This window comes from Platichthys flesus, chromosome 16 (assembly GCF_949316205.1).
Source record: "Platichthys flesus chromosome 16, fPlaFle2.1, whole genome shotgun sequence".
Classification (NCBI taxonomy): domain Eukaryota; kingdom Metazoa; phylum Chordata; class Actinopteri; order Pleuronectiformes; family Pleuronectidae; genus Platichthys; species Platichthys flesus.
This window is the reverse complement of record NC_084960.1, coordinates 1,108,433-1,127,012: the sequence shown is the minus strand read 5'-3', so window position 1 is coordinate 1,127,012 and position 18,580 is coordinate 1,108,433. Positions and strand designations below refer to the sequence as shown.

Genomic DNA, 18,580 nt, shown 5'->3' with positions numbered 1-18,580 from the left:
CGGCTGCACTTCCCCAGTCGGGACGCTAGATGGCATCAGAGCGTCAGAGATCACACACGACTCAAACCCTCGTGACACACTCAACCAATCACAGCTCGTTTACACTGAGGCCGCACATGTACACAAGGTAAAGAAAACAGGGGGGGGGGGGGGGTGTAATAATGTACATAATATCTATAAATCCAGGATATATGATGACTTTTGTGAGATATTTGCATTAAAACAATAACTGAACTCCACAGAGCACTGCACACGACTCTGTGGAGTTCAGTGGTTAAATACCAATACCTCAGTTTATCAAGTGTGTGAGTGTGTACTCGATTCGGTTTTCTACCTTTTCAAATTTGGAACATAAATGTTTGCAAACTGAAATAAACAATAACATTTAATTTGCTGAAGAAAGAAAAAATAAAGAATAAAAATAAAATTGAGGGGGGGTAAAGGAGGAGCTGAGAAACGCACACAAACGCACACACACATGCACACGCACACACACATGCACACGCACACACACACACACACAGTTGGTGTAAACATCATATGGGCCAATGGGTCAGTGACAACACAGATCAATGTACTGTCTGTTAACTACAGACAGATCAGTACATACACTAGGACGTACTGTACCAGTCTGTGTGGAAACAGGACATGCAAGAGATTATATAAAACTATTACAACACACACAAGAGCCACTTACTCACTGTCTATTTAACCACCACACACACTCACGCACGCACACACACGCGCACACACACACTCACACACAGTAGTCTGTCTCGGAGTCGGAGGTTTGGACCACGTCCAAGCTGATTAGACAGTTTCAACCCGGCTCCTCCAGCTCTGTTCTCCTCCAAATTGCCTCCCTCTCCCTCCCTCTCTCTCTCTACTTTCTCTCCCTCCCTCTCTCTCTCCCTCTCTACTTTCTCTCACTCTTACAATTTCACCATAAGCCCCATTAATGAAGAGAGAAACCAGGAGGACACACAAAAGGACGAGGGACACAGTGTTGGTCTCATTGAATCTAAAACACAGCGTGAACATGTTCTTGTTTCTTTTCCAACATCCAACACTTATAAAGATAATGATGTTAAATCCTGAATCTTCACATTTCACTCAGATCCACATCAAAGTATTTCACACCTCAAGCTTTAATTCATATCACCTGATCTCTGAATGTCCGACATTCAAACTACCATCTTCCGAAGCATTTCAAAATGAAGACGGAGAGAAGTGAGGCTCAGACAACCTGAGGTGGTTAGACAGTGAAGCAGCTGACTTTAAGACACCTTTCATTTCAGGGGGTGCATGTTAAATATGGCAGATAGGACTGGAGGGCTGTATACAGTCAATATTAGCTGATGTGAGTTCGGCTGAGCTATGTAACGTAGCAGCAGATCCATCACTGCAGGAGATCTGTGGATCTTACAGGGGGGGGGGGGGGGGGGGCAGGACTTAGTGAGTCAAGGAGAACAATTAGGATGTTCTGAGAAGAGTCGTGAGCAGAATTCATCCTCACACACGACTTAGTGACACTGAAACCTCTGATCTCAGATCAGATCATCAATAAGCGTTCCAGTTTGACTCCACTTGTTTTCACAACCTGGTTTAGAGACACTCTGATTTGGGAACCATTCCAAATCTAAAACTGTCCTCAGGATCCATGTTGACACAATCACTCCTAAGTCCAGGTTCCACTGGAGCCAGGTCTGGACCTTTCACCAGAGTCACAGCAGACGTGTCCCACAGTTTGGGATCTGATCACTGCTCACATTACACTTTGATTCTAAAGTAATATTTAAAACCTACTCATGTACTTATATTTGATCGAATGAGAAATAGAAAGTCATTTGTAGTGAGTTCCAACTTGTGACCTTTGATCTGAGAACGTTTCCCAGAGTCCTCCACAGACTGAATCACGTTTTATTCTCCAGTGCCTCACGCTGGCTGATGGTTTATGGATGTTTACCAGCTGGAGTTAGATCTCCACCAGGAGGAGGAAGAGGATCCCAGACGTACAGGTTGGATCTCCAGGAGGAGGAAGAGGATCCCAGACGTACAGGTTGGATCTCCAGGAGGAGGAAGAGGATCCCAGACGTACAGGTTGGATCTCCAGGAGGAGGAAGAGGATCCCAGACGTACAGGTTGGATCTCCAGGAGGAGGAAGAGGATCCCAGACGTACAGGTTGGATCTCCAGGAGGAGGAAGAGGATCCCAGACGTACAGGTTGGATCTCCAGGAGGAGGAAGAGGATCCCAGACGTACAGGTTGGATCTCCAGGAGGAGGAAGAGGATCCCAGACGTACAGGTTGGATCTCCAGGAGGAGGAAGAGGATCCCAGACGTACAGGTTGGATCTCCAGGAGGAGGAAGAGGATCCCAGACGTACAGGTTGGATCTCCAGGAGGAGGAAGAGGATCCCAGACGTACAGGTTGGATCTCCAGGAGGAGGAAGAGGATTCCAGACGTACAGGTTTGATCTCCAGGAGGAGAAAGAGGATCCCAGACGTACAGGTTAGATCTCCAGGAGGAGGAAGAGGATCCCAGACGTACAGGTTAGATCTCCAGGAGGAGGAAGAGGATCCAGACGTACAGGTTAGATCTCCAGGAGGAGGAAGAGGATCCAGACGTACAGGTGAGATCTCCAGGAGGAGGAAGAGGATTCCAGACGTACAGGTGAGATCTCCAGGAGGAGGAAGAGGATCCCAGACGTACAGGTTGGATCTCCAGGAGGAGGAAGAGGATTCCAGACGTACAGGTTAGATCTCCAGGAGGAGGAAGAGGATCCAGACGTACAGGTTAGATCTCCAGGAGGAGGAAGAGGATTCCAGACGTACAGTATTTACATGACGTCAGGTTCTAAGCATGAAGAGACGCAGTGTAAAACCCACACGGTCCAGACAGAGAAGGTCACAGTAAAGTGTTTGAAGGTCATCGTGGAATTACTGCAGCCGTCAACTCTTTTTATCCCCCCCCCCCCCCAAGTTCCTCCTTCTGCCAAAGCCCTGCATGTGTTGAAACAGTTTTCTTCACATTCATATTTCAAACTGACACAGAAGTGGAAAGTTCCAGATCCACGTCCTCCCTCCTGGATTCAGCTCCTCTCTTCCTCCGTCTCTCTCTCTCTTTCTCTCTCTCTCTCTCTCCTCTTTCTTTCTGCCCTCGTTCTCTCGGAGCCCGAGGCGTCCCCTCGTCCTCCGCTCCACGTTTCTTTTATTTACAGTAATCATCTGCTCTGTGTGTTCATTGTGTTCCCCGCTCTCATTGACTATGTATGGCTGCTGTTTCTCTGCCAGAGACTGTAATTACCGACTGGTGGGGGAGAAAGTGTGTGTGTGTGTGTCTGTGTGTAAATGTGTGGGTGCACACATTTCTCATATAGGAGTGCAGTTGTGTGACATTGTGTCTGTGGGTGTCTGCACACAAGTGTGTTTTCACTAATGAGGTAGCGCACGCACACACACACACAAATCCCTCTGGTTTCCATGTTTGTGTGTGTGTCTGTGTGTGTGTGTCCAACTGTGTGTGTGATTGCATCAATTCTAATATCTCTATGTACATCGTTTTTAAAGTATTTCAGGTTTGACTGAGGTAGAAAGGTTTGTGTATTAATAAAAACAAAGTGTGCGACGGACATCACGGCGCTGCATGGGCGCTGCACGCTGTCGTCTGATTGGCTGTTCTGCTGCTGCTGATAACGCTCCAGTAGAATGTAAACAGAGGATCCAGGTTAGTTTAGAGACGTCCAATGAGACACCAGCTGCTCATCATCAAGTCACATGACAGTATCATGTGCATTAGAGGGAAACCTCAGGTCAGCCGGTCACTGACTCCACTGCAGACGGCTGACTGCTGCACCGGCTCAACTGACCTGAACACAGTTTATTGAATTACTGGATTTTATCTGAGAAAGAGGGAGAAAGACTTCCCTGTGATGACACGAAGCTGAACCAGGATCAGCAGAAGACGCCACAAAGTGACTTCACATGTGAGAGTTGGTGTTAAGTTGCTTTTTAAGCCAACACGTCTCAGAGTGAGGAAACACACGCAGGTGGATCCAGGACCTGGACCCTGATCCTGATGCTGATCTAAGCCGTCCGGATGCAGTTGGCTCCGCCCATCAGCTGATCCACAGATTAACAGAATATAAGAGTATCTCAGATTGAAGCTGAAACTCACACGATTTACGTCCTCGATTCACTTAAGTGGGACTTTCTAGTGTCCTTGGTCCAGAGCTGCAGACGGTCATACACATGGTCGGTCCAGTCCTGTTTCTATTCATCATTTGGTCTATTCAATGTACTGTTCCATAAATCAAAGTTTCATTTACACCAGGAGAGAAGTGGTGGATTCTGCATTTGAACTTCTTGCTGACCAAGACATTTTGGATTTTAATTATTCACAAAGCAAATGATTTACAATGAAAGTAAAAGGTTTAAACGATCAAATGTTTTTATTTCAAGTCTCCTTCTGCTCCAGAGGAATTGAAGTGTTTGTCAATGTTGGTTCAGAAAACCCTCAGATCACAAGTGATCGTTTTCAAACACTTCAAATTCTGCATCTTGACTCACTGATCATAAAAAGAGGAAAACAAAAGCCCTTTTCTTTCAAGCTAAAATTGGAAAATGAGAATGATTCATTTCCATTTTGTTCCACGGTGTTAACGAGCTCACGTGCACTGTGAGACGAACATAAAAGCAAAGAGTGACCTTGTGAGATCAGAGCCCCCCCCCCCCAGTCAGGGTGAGGGCAGCCAAGAATGTGGGCCATGGCTGACCTTCCCTTCGCCTCTCCTCCCTGTTTATATGCAGAGCGACTGCACCCCCCCTCCCCCCTCCTCTCACTCGGATTGAGCCGTCTGCTGGAAACAAGCAGGAACTGAGGAGAGCTGCTAACGAGTTATGATTCCAATTAATTCAACTGCATCGTTTTAATGTAGTTTCTTCATTTGAACCTGGTTTTTCTTCGGCTCCATGTTGAGCTGCTCTAGCATCAGACCGGTGACACTGTGGAGCTGTTGTCAGATGAAATGAAGGTTGTATTTTGTGCGAGTGGAGAGATGTAAACATGTTTGTATGTTGTGGCCCTGATGAGAGAAATGGACAAACAACCCTTTTCACTGGTGAAGAAAGAAGCTGAGTCTCTGGGAACAAACAGTTCAATGTCACTTCCTGTTTCTGCTCCAAACTCCAACAGCGATGACATGTTGTTGTGTTCAAGTTGTCGTGTTTTGTGAAATGTTTTGTGAAGTGTTTTCTAATATTTTATGTTTCATTTCAAGTTGTTTTTCTAAAATGTATTTTATTAAAAATCTTGTGTTTGCTGCAGATGCTGCAGAGAGTGAACTGGTTTATATACACACACAAAATCTAAAATATCAAATCTAAAATGAGTTAAAAATCCAAATGAAATCTGTTTGATGTTTTGATTTCATGCACAGTAAGAATGTGGGAGGTCTTCACTCTGATAATGAATCAGAGACAGAGCGGAGCAGCTACTGGAGCTCAGATCCTGAATCAGTCACAACCTCCTCACACCTGCTGCTCTGAATCCTTCTTCATGCTGTCGTGCTCCTGCCTCCTCACATCGTCTGTGAAGCGTCTTCCTGCTGAGGACAAACTGCTGCGTGACCCTGAGGACACAGCGCCGGTGGAGGAGACGCTGCGACTGCTCTGTTATTGGACGGACTTAATAACCTCCAGCCCGGCCTTCCTCCCCCTGACCTCCTCTTCCTCTTCTAATCCTTTCCTTATATATGACCTGTAATTCCCCTCTCTCAGCTCCTCGCCAATCCAATCTCATATATATCTGATGTTATCACTTTAAGTCATTCTGGGAATGCACTGGGTATTGGAATGAGAAAAAAAAATAAACCTGCAGCGAACCTCCCGCCCGACATCGTCCTTTTCTCCTTCATTTTATTTCTCTCTCTCCCCCCCCATCTATAGGTAGAAATCATCTCTCTTCAGCCGCAGCTACAGGTGAATTCTTCCACAACAAAATGAGACTCAAACTGATTTAAATTTGCACGTTAAATAATGTGGCATTGTCCCTTTAAGATTAATAAGGATTAATATCAGGTTGTAAAGTCTCAGAGCAAAGATTCAGGACGTCTCTTCGTGAGGATTCTGGTTCCTCAAATTAAAACTCTTTACTCGACACCACGACTCTACAGTTTGAAGCCGTGCATCTTCTGTTCCTGCTAATACTTCACAATAAAAGCACAGGAATGGATTCTGAGAGCTTTCCTTTTCACGGTCACTTCCAGATCCCGACTCTAAATGAGCAGCGCCGCTCTCACTCGCCTCTCGCAGACGGTGCTGACGCTCTAATCGGAGAACATGAGAAGCACGATGTTCCGGGACACACAACTCTACACAAAAGGCCGCTACACACTCCTGTTCTGCTGCTGCACATGATCTCAAACCGATTATACTGGCCTCTCCCAATAAGAGTGTTTCCCTCCAGCTTCAGAGTCCGAGTCAGAGCTCGAGTCTCAGATCAGATTCGGCTTCGACCACGTTCACCTTCAATCTGCCGAAGGATTCAAATCTGCAGAGACGTGAGAGCTGGACGTCCAGCAGCACTGGACTGTGGAGGGCGACTCAGCATGAGGTCAGCAGAACGGCTGTGAAGGTCTCTCTCCCTGTGAGCGGGGGGGGGGGGGGGCGTAAATTAACAGCTCCACTGCAGGACGTCGTCATTTCCACTGCTATGAGGGAAACACTGATCACCGTGGACACGTGGACGCTTCAGGACTAGAATGTGTCCTGTGTCTCTGTGGAGGGACACAACTAGCAACAGGAAATAGATATCAAGGAGAAAGAAGTATATTTACTCAAGTACTGTACTTGAAGTACAGATTTAAAGGTATTTGAACTTACTTATTACTAGGGTTGCAAAGGGGCGGAAAATGTCCGGTAAATTTCCGGACACTTTCCATAGGAATATTAAGATCGGAAATTTGGGGAATTTTGAAACAAAAAATACACAAATTATTCTACAGAACAATGCCACGTACCTATGTTAAGAATGACACAAAGATGCAGAAGCATGTAGTCAAGTGTCTAAAGTTTCCTCAGGGCTCAAATCAGCCTATGACAAACAAAATGTTTATATTTATGTCTGTATATGACAAGGTTAATACAGTTAGTATAAATTACCCACACAATTTTCAGTTATTCCCGTTAATTCCCGTATATTCCCATGGAAAGTTTCCAGCTTTGAATATTCCCGGAATTTTGCAACCCTACTTATTACTGAATATTTTCTGTTGTGTACCGCTTTAAAGCTCTACTCCACTACAAGTACATGATAAGTACTTTAAACTTCATTAACCCAACATGGACTACTTTCCCAACCTGAGCTACTTTGACCTCAGGTTGGGAACCACAATCTGAATCAGGCTCTGGCTCCTGGACTGAATCAGAACTTCCACTTCAATGACTCAGCGCTTTACTAAACTATAACTTCACACCTGAGTCACAGTCACGTGTGCGAGCGCAGAGCAAACATCACAGGTCCAAGTGAAACGAAGGTGAAGCTGCAGCGAGACGCCACGTGAACCGTTCAGGGAATATTTACGTGAATTTAATAACCGACACCGGAACGTTCAGCAAAAGTTTGAAAAAGATTTAATCACAGAGAGAGAAACAGGAGAAAGTTCCTGAAGCACAGACAGAAGTGAGAGAGCAGCTCTGATTCAGACTCCAGATGTTCTGGATCCTTCCCACTCGTGTTCAGATCTCATTTGCACATCCAGCCGTCAACAGAACCAGATGTTCTCCCTGTTCCTCATCTTAAATGAGTCGTTTTAACAAATGTCAATATTCATCTCTATCAGTGTGTTTCTGTCACTGCTGCTCTGTGAGCTTCAGTTTCCCAATTTATCAGTCAAGTTCATTTTGAACCCCCGACTGCTTCATCATAATCTGTGGACCTGACTCCCAGTCTATCTGCACACCCCCCCCCCCCCCCAGTATATTAAAAAAACAAATCAATTAAATGAAATCAATTCTGAGCAGCACTTCAGACGGGAGCTGGTAAACTGTGATTGATAAATCCTACAGGACCTGGAGCCACTCGGGTCCGTGGGTGAGGCTGAGTCCCTCGTCTCCTCCTGGGCTTCAAATGAGATTCATCTTTCTCTCTGAATTGTTATTGTGGATTAAAACGCAGCATAATTGGAAACAAGCTGCCATTCAGGCTGATGGAGACAAACAAGCTGCAGGATGCTGAAGAGGAATCATTCCCCAGGAGATCTGTACGTGAGATATGAAAAGACTTTGTTCTAAGACTAAAGAGAAAATGCAATAAAACCGAGTTAATTATGAAAGATCACAGAGCTTCGTCAGATTTAAAGTTTCTTGCAGTAGTTTGTCATAATTTAGAAAAACAGACGGCAGGAATTACTTTTTCTAAAGGTTCTGAAAACTCTCAGGTTTTAGTGGCTCGTTTTCAAACCACGCAGGTTTTCTTATTCAGCGTCCTAATGGTTCATTAAAACATTAATAAAGCTCAGAGCTGCATCCCAGTGATCCCAGACTGGTCCCTCAGTCGTGCTGCTATCAGCCTCCACTGCTGAGGGAACTCCCATCATGCACTGCAGCACTTCTCACTCTCTCTCGATCAATTTCTGGAGATGGGAACAAATAGATGTGTCCATTCTCTGCTGTCTGTGAGTGTGTGTGTGTTTTTGTGGGTGTGTGTAGCACAGCATGTAGCATGTTTACTCTATCTCTGCTGTCTGTGACTTTGTGTGTGTTGTTTTGTGTGGGTGTGTTTAGCACAGCATGCAGCATGTTTTATTGTGTCTCTGAGTCTCAGTAGCGTCCCTCTTATGTCTTCACATGTCTATTTATGCTGTGATTGAGAGCAGCAGTAGACTCGTATGTCAGATATAAGGACACAGTATGTGTGTGTGGGGGGGGGGGGGGGGGGACATGTGACACTGCAGGAATCAGCAGCCAGAAGATTGACTACCAATCAACCCTGAACAGCTGCATAGAAAGGGGGCGTCTCCTCGGGAGCAGGCGAGGGCGGGGGGGCAGTGAGACGTGAACCATATCAGCACAGACCATCGATCTAAATCTGCTTCTCAGGATAACGACCGGGTTCCTCCTGTAGAACGAGCGGAGAGAAGCAGGAACGTCTCTGAGTCTCCGAGTCTCCGAGTCTCAGAGTCTCTAAGTCCCTGAGTCCCCGAGTCTCCGAGTCTCCGAGTCTCTAAGTCCCTGAGTCCCCGAGTCTCTGAGTCTCTGAGTCTCTGAGTCTCTGAGTCTCTGAGTCTCTGAGTCTCTGAGTCTCAGGGTCTCAGAGTCTCAGAGTCTCAGAGTCTCAGAGTCTCAGAGTCTCTGAGTCTCTGAGTCTCTGAGTCTCTGAGTCTCTGAGTCTCAGGGTCTCAGAGTCTCAGAGTCTCTGAGTCTCTGAGTCTCTGAGTCTCTGAGTCTCAGAGTCCCCGAGTCTCTGCAGAGGAAATCAAACCCACGAGAAACGACTCCTCATTTTTCACACATGGACGTGTGAAAAATGTGAAATGTCATAGAAAATGATCATGTGGGGGAGGGGGGGGGGGATAAGTGGTCGTCTTTCTACAGAACAAAGATTCAGAGGCTTCACAGAGAAAGCAGCTGCCACTTCACTGTCACGTCCGATTCCTCTGAAACAGGATTAACACAACATCTCAAAAGCTGGAGCAGCATCTTGAGCGACGGCCAACTCTCGTTTCCCAGAGCGGCCGACTCTGCCGAGCACGGCTTCAGATTTTCACAGTAATATTGGTCGTTTACAGAAAGCGCAAAAAAAAACCTCCAGTTATATAAGAAGCAGCTCGTCTTCTGGTGAGAGCTCGAGATCTGAGAAATTACTAAATCAGTTTTGCTTCTTTCATTTAACAATAAGAAATCAACTGAGCTGCTCTGGTAAATACTCAGAAGAGACTCTTCAGCCTCGTGGCAGCAAATCACCACGTAGAGCAAATGACCTCATGACCTCTGAGCTGCTCTGTCAATGCGTCTCTGCAGTCCCACTTCCCATCTACAGGTTCAACACTTCTGCAGGTGGACCTCAGGCTGTGTGTGAAGGGGGGGGGGGGGGGGGGGGGCAGGAGAAGTGCCTGGTTGCAGACTGCAGCTGATGTATTTACTGTAAAGCGGAGCCTCTATATGAGGACAGCTGACTGCATGGCCCGGATCATGCTGACATACAGAAACGAAGGCTGCCAAGGACTTTATGTCCCTCCAACTGTCAATCAATGCTCCTGCAGGCGAGCCGAGGAACAGGCCATAGGAAGGAGGACGAGTTGGACAAGGCTTGTTTGGAAACCCGAGAGGGACGGAGGGGACGTCAGAGACACCGAGGGGACGAGAGGCAGAGTCGTAACCAGGAAGTGACAGAGAGAGGGAGTGGAGGCAGGTGAGGGAGGGAGCAGGAGGAGAACACAGGTGAACACACAAGAGAACAGAATGTGAGCTGGCCTGGTTGATTGACAGGTGCTGATCATCCTCTGAACATCTGTGACCTGGGGAACAATCTGCTCAAGCCTCTTCTTATATGAACTGAGTGTGTTTACAAAGAACACAACACAACACAAAGGCGTTACACACCTCAGAGTCCAGGCTCGACACCTGCCTGCTTCTCTCTTTGTGTCATGTGACTGATGAAATACTTCATTATTGGCTGATATCTGATCCAGGGTTAAAAGAGAAGCTGATGAGGACTCGTGGTTGTGTAGTTGTGTAGTTGTGTAGCTGCATCAACACTATTGATCGGCTCCAGTCGGTGTTTTCATAAACAGCGATGCAGTTACTCTCCCGGGGAACACAGAGAAAAGCAATTTCCATAAAGGCGCGGGGGGGGGGGTGTTCTGTGTCCAAGCTCCATCTGAAAGTGTTGCTTCCTCTCATCATTTACATTTTATTATCCGAACCTCGGTTTCTTCTCTGCATCACATTTTGTCCCCGTTGTTTTTTCCTTTGCCTTGAAGTGAGATTGTTCTTTTAAATCTCAGAGCTATGAATTAATAATGAGCTTCCTTAAGGTGCAACACAATGGATGATATGAGCTGACACATGAGACTTCCTCCCTCTGTGCCTCAACCTGTGCTCTACGTGGTTATTGACACCGATTTGTTTATTTATGTTTTATACATTTATGCAAAATGAGCAAATTAAGATGTTCATACGATTATTAAATGGTTTCAGAAACTTTGTTATATTGTATATTGAGTTATGTTTGTTCTTGTCACAAACGAAGGAGGAATCCACCACAGAGAGTTGGACTGTAGTTAAAATATGAATTTGACCAATAACGATCTGCTGTGACAGGTCCGACCTTTGAGACGATGGAGAGTCAGAAACCGAGGAAACCTTTTCTCACCCGGACGCAGAACTGCAGAACAATCAACTGAGAATTTGTGGATTGATCCCCCGGCAGCCTGACGGAGCTGAACAGGAGGAAAGAGGAAGCAGAGCCGATCAGAACCGATCCACTTAGACTCAGCACTGATCAGTGTCAGGAAACTCCCGGGAAATCGAACTGGAGTCAAAGCTCCAGAAGAGAGGCAGGTACTTTTCACAGGCTCGATACCATCAACAATAAAGTTCCAACTAAAAGTGTGGGATCACGAGAAGTGACGGGAACAACCGGATTAAACCAAATCCACAGAAAACCTAAGTTTAAAAAGTACACCGGGTACTTTGGAGTATTGGTGCAATAAACTTTTCATGGCTGAATCTCCACTGTCATTAATTAAACACAATAAGAAGTGTTATGGTTCTATAATTCCATAATCAAATATAAACTCTTCTAAATCGTGTCGGTGCCAGAACGTTGAACACACTTCAGCAACACACTTGATTTTTGCATTTTGCAAACTACACACTACAAGTACACTTGAATGAAGAGACAGATGTTGACAAACCCAGCTCCTGTTTGCGAAGGTCCACTGGTCAAGTTATACAGTGAACACAACCCGCCCACACACACACACACACACACACACACACACACACACACACACACACACACACACACACACACACACACACACACACACACACACACACACACACACACACACACACACACACACACACACACACACACACACACACACACACACACACACACACACACACACACACACACAGCTTCCACTCACTGACCCACTGTATTTTAACACAAAGTGAGATGGTGCGTGTTTGAAACAGTTGTTCTGCTCGACACATGAACGACACCGAGGGGAAAACCTGACACCTGTTTCAAACTGCTCCTCGTGCCTCATGGAGTCAGATTCATCATGAACTTAGTGTACATGACAAACTACAGTGAACTGTGGAGATGCACCAGTGAGTTGAGGCTGGATACACAAACCAGTTGGAAAGATCATCAGCGTTTCCCAGTAGCTTCACTCTTTGAGGTTTTTTTAAAACTCTGCAAAGTTCTAAAGGATAAATATGAATTCTGTGTTGCTGCTATCGAGGCATGAAGGCTGTGGCTGGTATGTGCATGTGACCGGCCGACACGCCGGGTCACTGCCTGGTAGACGTGTGCTGCCATGAAGAAAGAGCTAAAGCACAGATTAACTTCTTGCCACCCTGTTCACCAGCCGCTCGAAACACTGAGGGAGTTTGAGTCTTTAGTGCCACTGCCCCAAGGCTCGGTCACAGCAACGTTTAAAAGAGAAGGTCACCACCAGAGAGAGAACCTCCTGCTACCTTCATAATGTGAGGAACACAAAGTCTGGAAGAAGAAACTCCAGAAGAGACTCAGAACCAACTGTTCTGGAAACAGCTGGAACGTGACGGGGACATTTTGTTCCCATAAGGAAAACAAGTCAGTGTGACTGTGTTCAACCAGATTTAACTCTGCCCTATAGCATGAGTAATGTCACACTTACACACACACACACACACAAAGACACACGCATGCAAACACACACACAGACACACACACACACACAACTATGCATCAATACATGTGAACACTTCCAACAAACTATTTTTAAATGACTGGTCCACACACAGACAGACACACATACACACACACCCACACCCACAGACACACACACACACACACCCACACATCTATACATGTGAACACTTTCAACAAACTATTTTTAAATGACTGGTCCACACACACACACACACACAGAGCATCACACCCAAGGCAGCGATCTGATTGGCCGACGCTCTTTACATTACGACGAATCTGAGGTGGGGGAGGCAGGCTGTATATCGCCGTGGCAACACGAACCAGGGGGCGGGGCCAGTGTGCGATGACGCTGAGGCGGGAACATACATGTGACTCAGGCTGGAGGACTGTGGGGGGGGATGCAGAGGACAGAGGGTGTCTGAGGTGAGGCTCGTCCTCTGCTGCCCCCCCCCCCCCACACACAGCTCGCTCCATCTCTCACTCTGTGCCCCCCCCCCCTCCATCTCTCACTCTGTGATCCCACCATCGTTCTTTACCTGCTCCCCTCCTCCCTGCTCTCTCCATCCTCACAGAAAGAGAACATTGTGTGACCACGACACCAAAGTGCTGCTCGTTCTGCAGCGGGAGCGGTATCTTTGTGCGGGGATCGAACAACGGTCTCGTGACAGAGAGGGAAGGTTCCACAGGTAACGGAACCCGGATCACTCAGAAGTCTGTGGTTCTTCTGTCTGTTCCTGCCTGATGTTCTGACTGAAGGTCAAAGTGTCTCAGTTTGTGGTCAGTGAGACACCTGCAGACTCCAGGTCAGAGGTCACCCTCTTTGATTGACGGGACCTTTTCCTGTTGACTTTATTGAGCCGTATATTCAAATGAGGCAGTAAAGAAAAAAACCTATTAGAGAAATGTTAAAATACATTTAAGGGATGTTCTATAAATAAAATCTTCACGGCAGGTGGCCGTAAATTTGTGAAATGACTTTTCAGTGGAGTCGTTTCCTGTTGATCAGTCGAGGCTTCGTCAAACTTTATATTTTACTGATCCCTCACTTTTCTATCTGAAGCTCAGATTCAGTTAATGACCTTTACAGCTCAGAGCTGCTTCCATCTCTCGTCACACCCGACTGTCTCTGCTCTGTATCATTTAATAAGGCAGAAATGCCAGTTAAATGTCAGTTAGACACAAAGATATAGAAATAGGGAAACATAAAAAGTACTTTTCCTTTGTTGTTAGTATAAAATGGCAATTGACGTGAGCAGGGAACAAATCACCTGGACCCTCCTCATGTGAGCGATATGACTGAGATCTAATTCACATCCTGTCAACAAGGAGAAGAAAGAGGAGGAGGACACGTGATGATGACCAACAAAAGAAAACACAACTCACCGCTGCATTCTTCTCTGTACTCGTAATGCTTCCCCCTCTTCTTCCTCCTCGCTGGTATGGATCTTCTCAGTGTTTACTCTTCTCACTTTCTCCAAGGTCTACAGTGGAGTCTGCCAGGAAGTTCTTCAGTCTCTGCGGTTTCCCTTCACCAGCAAGAGAAGCTAATGAGAACTTCTCCTGCTCCGAGGGAAGCTCCTCTTCTCTGGAGGCTCCGCCGGCTGAAGAGGAAGCTCAAGGCAGAGGAGGAACTTCTGAGTGATGTCTGAAGGCCCCGGATGCTACGGCTTATGCCATGAGGCTCGTGTCTGAAGTGACTTTGCTGCCTGAGAAGCGCTCGGAGTGAAGTTTCCTGCCAGTTGATGTTCTGAAGTCTCTCCCTGCTCCTCTGGAGGCCGCCGGCGCTACTGCTGCTATACTCCTGCCTCTAAGGCAAATGGAAGATGCTGGAGTGAGGTGCCTACTGGGCAGGTTGAAGCACCAGGCTGCTGAGCACGTGTTACCAGCTGGGTCGAGCACCAGGACAGTGAGTGCTGTCGCTGAAGGGTTCCCTTCGGTTTCCTTGACTGAGTGAGTTTGTAGAAGTTGTGTGTGCTGAGGTATATTGTTGCCAGGTTTATTCTACAGAAGGTGAGGATACTGTGAGTGTTTAGCTGCCTCTGTGGCAACACCACCTTTCCTTCCAGAAGGAACTAGCCCAAGGTCCAGGCTACGACTGTGGATCAGTACAATTCATGCAGTGAGCGGATCTGAGCCGGCAGGTGGCGAGAGGTCAAAGGTCATTGCTGGTTGTCGCGGCCTCAGTGGGGAGAGCTTGAGAGGCAATACAGGTTATCAGGGCAGCGCAGAGGTCAAAGGTCACAGGCGTGTCCCAGTCACTGGCTCGTGGAGGAGGTAGGCAGTGGGAGAAGATCCCTGAGGTAAATGGAGAAATGTTGCACGAACAGAACAAAATAATAAAGAAAAAAGAGGAAACTGAGAGCAAATAATAAGTTGCTGATTTAGTTTTTCCTTTTTTCTGTTTTGCTGGGAGGTAGAACGCTGAAGAGGTGTTCTCTGATTGGCTCAGAGCGAGAGGAGAGGACGGCCGGAGGTCAAACTGTGCTGCTTCAATCTTCACTGGGTTTTTCTATCTTGTGTCTCTTGAAGAAGTAGAATGCTGGTGGTTTTCCCGTGTCCATCTGAGGAAGTCGATGCTCGGCTCGGCCTCGTGACATGAACAGGTTGGTTCCTTCAGGGGCTCCACCTGAAACAAGAGAGACAACATCAGGTCAGAGCACCACCCCAGCAGAGCATCCAGAGCAGTACTGTCATCGGACACCAGGGGGAAGGGAGTCCAATCACATAGAGCTAATAACTGGAGCAGTTCTCCAACAATATAAGAACTACAGTGAGTTTATGAGAAAATGACCCGGAGACGATTTCCCACCGGACCAGGAAGTCCTCAGGCTGAGGACCTGAAGAGGAGCAATGAGGTGTAGCCCAGCAGAAGAGCATCTGGGCAGCTTGGTTCCACCGTGAAGGGGACAGAACCTCCCAGTGAAGATCAGAACTGTCACTGTTTGATATTAAAGCCACAGCAGAACGGAGCTGCCACTGAAGAGATCTCACTCTCCTTAGCCTGGAACACAAACGACTTCCACAGAAACAAGCCCAGACGATCAAGTCTAAGCTGATCTGGATTGTTCTTCTTGTTACAGGAGAACTTCTACCAGCACCAAGTAGGACTCCAGCTTCTGCCTGATTCTGAATCACGAGGGATCTGGATTTTGTTCTTTAACTGGTGTAATTTCATCAAACGCTTCCAGAGCGGATTTCCCAGCTGAGCAGTAAAATCCTGCGGCTGCAAATCGGAAGTGACCGAGAATTTACACATGCAAACTAAAAGAAGCTTTTTCTTCCTCGGAGTTTAGCGATGCAAAATGAAAATACTACACATGCTGCAGCAGAAAGTGACAAATGTAAAGAGGCAAACAAAGCACCAGTGTGTGTTTGTGTTGTGACCCTACACAACTCACACAGGCTCTGCAGGGACGACAGAACAGAAAACAAATGAGGGACGTTCTTCTTGCAATAACAAAAGCTACAATACTTGTTCAGTATGCAAAGCAGCTACTGGGAGGAAAATCTATTGTTGGCAGCCCGCATTCGAATGCACACAATGTACACAAGGACACACACACACACACATTCTGTGTTAATATGTCTCCATCTGTGCAAGCTGTACTTGGGTTGGGTTTCTGACAGACGCACATAATTCTCTTTGTGTGACTATCTTCCTCATGAGGGAAAGGTAGGTTCATGGGGCGCGCACAGACACAAACACACACACACACACACACACACAAACACACACACACACAGGGGCAGGCACCATGAGCCAACTCAGTCCACCACTTGATTCAAGACCTAAAACCTTTTGAAATGTGTAGCCTCCATCTGAGTGACTTGAGGCTCTATGTAAAACGGGCTCACACACAAACTCCTACACACTCACACACAAACACACACAACTCGCATATTCAAATAAAATGAGATGCATCAAAACTGTACACCCACACATTTGGGGGGGGGGGGTGTTAATACTTAGTTAGTTGCATAAACTGGAGATAATTAGTAGCTCCACTAAACAATACATAGTGTATGTGTATTTATATACAAACATGTACATATATACATACATGTATGTGTTCCTGGAAATATCCTTTTTGTTTGATATAACTAGAAATCTCTATATTGATATCAGGACATTTTCCCATCTGTTGTCTGCTGTCTTTAATTCTATTCTCTGACAAACAACATCAAACACACAACAGTCCTCTTCCTCCAAACACACAACAGTCCTCTTCCTCCAAACACACAACCGTCCTCTTCCTCCAAACACACACATCTCCGAGACAAACACCGGAGACTCGGATGAACCAACAGCAGGAAGCGACTAATGAAAGAGATCTCCAGATTAATGTGATGAAGGAAGAGGGAAGGAGAGCGAGTGGGATGAGAGCAGAGAGTCATTTCTAACAATAAGCATCATTCTGTGACCCCCCCCGAGCCCCCCCCACCGGGAGCTGTGACAGATTTACAGTGCAGCCTGTTATCACCGCTGCCGGCTGCCAAATTGGCTGTGAAGTAAAAAAAAAATTAAAAAGACCGGCCGCTGTCCAAATTAGAGACCACTTGGCTGAGGAGGAGACATGAGATGAAAAGTAAGAAGGGGGGGGGGGGGGGGGAATTGAATAATTTCTAATCTGATTTAGTGATTCAAATGTTTCAGATTGGTTTTGTGGTTTTGTAGTTTTCAGGGATTTAAGTCTTTGGAAAATAAAATAATTGAAGACATATAGAAGAATGACTGCAGATATAAAGATATGAAAACTGGAGAGAAAACTTTACTTATCAAATATTAAATATATATATATATATATATATACAACGCACACACACACACACACACACACAGATATATATTTAGTATCACCTTGGCAAGTGACTCGGCCGCCTGTCGTTTTCTGACCCTGACCTTAAACTGGAAACAAAGATTATCAATAAACTTTCAGCGTGTTGCTTCTATTGTCCCTGAAGCTGCTGACTTGTCTTCTCCTGTAAGAGGCTGGCACAACGAGCTGGCAGCTGATCAGTGTGCACGTGTGTGTCTGTGTGTGTGTTTGTGTGGTGAGCAGCCACTTGGCAGACTCACAATTTGGCAGCAGGTAGCGATGAGGTCATGCTGCATTCTTATCGAAGGTTGTTGTGTTTTATCTCCTCTAGGATTTTTTGGTAGAGGATGGATTTGGAGGCTGGAAAACACCCACCACCCCCCCACCCGCCTACACACAGTCTGCAGGGACGACTGCTGGTGTTCAGCCAAACTTGTGTGTTTTTGTGTGTGTAAGACCTTCTGACTTTCCCAACAGTGAGGAGGATATAAACCCTGAACCCGTCAGATGTTCTTCTCACAAAGATCTACTTCACAAACCAGCTGGAACAAAGACGGAGAACAATCTGTGAGTGGAACCGAACGTGAACATGTTTGTATCTGAGCTGTAGGTTTGTGTTCATACATCTTTCCATCAGCGTGTGGCACTGTGGAGTGCGGCTGTGCACGTGAAGCTGTGAGGCAAGGGGACAGGAAACCTAACACCTGGAGAAACCTGTTCAGCGATGCACTGGGTTCTATAGACTGAGGGAGGTAGACGGCTGCTATCGGCTGGTGGTGTCCCAGCTGTGTTTGGGTTGAGTGCTGCTCTCAGTGGGGGGGGGGGGGTTTGATG

The 18,580-nt window shown here is 46.4% G+C and overlaps 1 protein-coding gene across 1 annotated transcript in view; it reads right to left on the bottom strand.

Moving 5' to 3' along the window:
* The window catches only part of LOC133970573 (thyroid hormone receptor alpha), a 33,555-nt gene extending 17,905 nt beyond the window's left edge, over positions 1-15,650 (bottom strand). The window contains exon 1 of the mRNA XM_062407470.1: positions 14,313-15,650. The gene's annotated coding sequence lies outside the window, so the exon portion shown is untranslated. The remainder of the gene's footprint in view (positions 1-14,312) is intronic.
* Between the last annotated feature and the right edge of the window lie 2,930 nt (positions 15,651-18,580).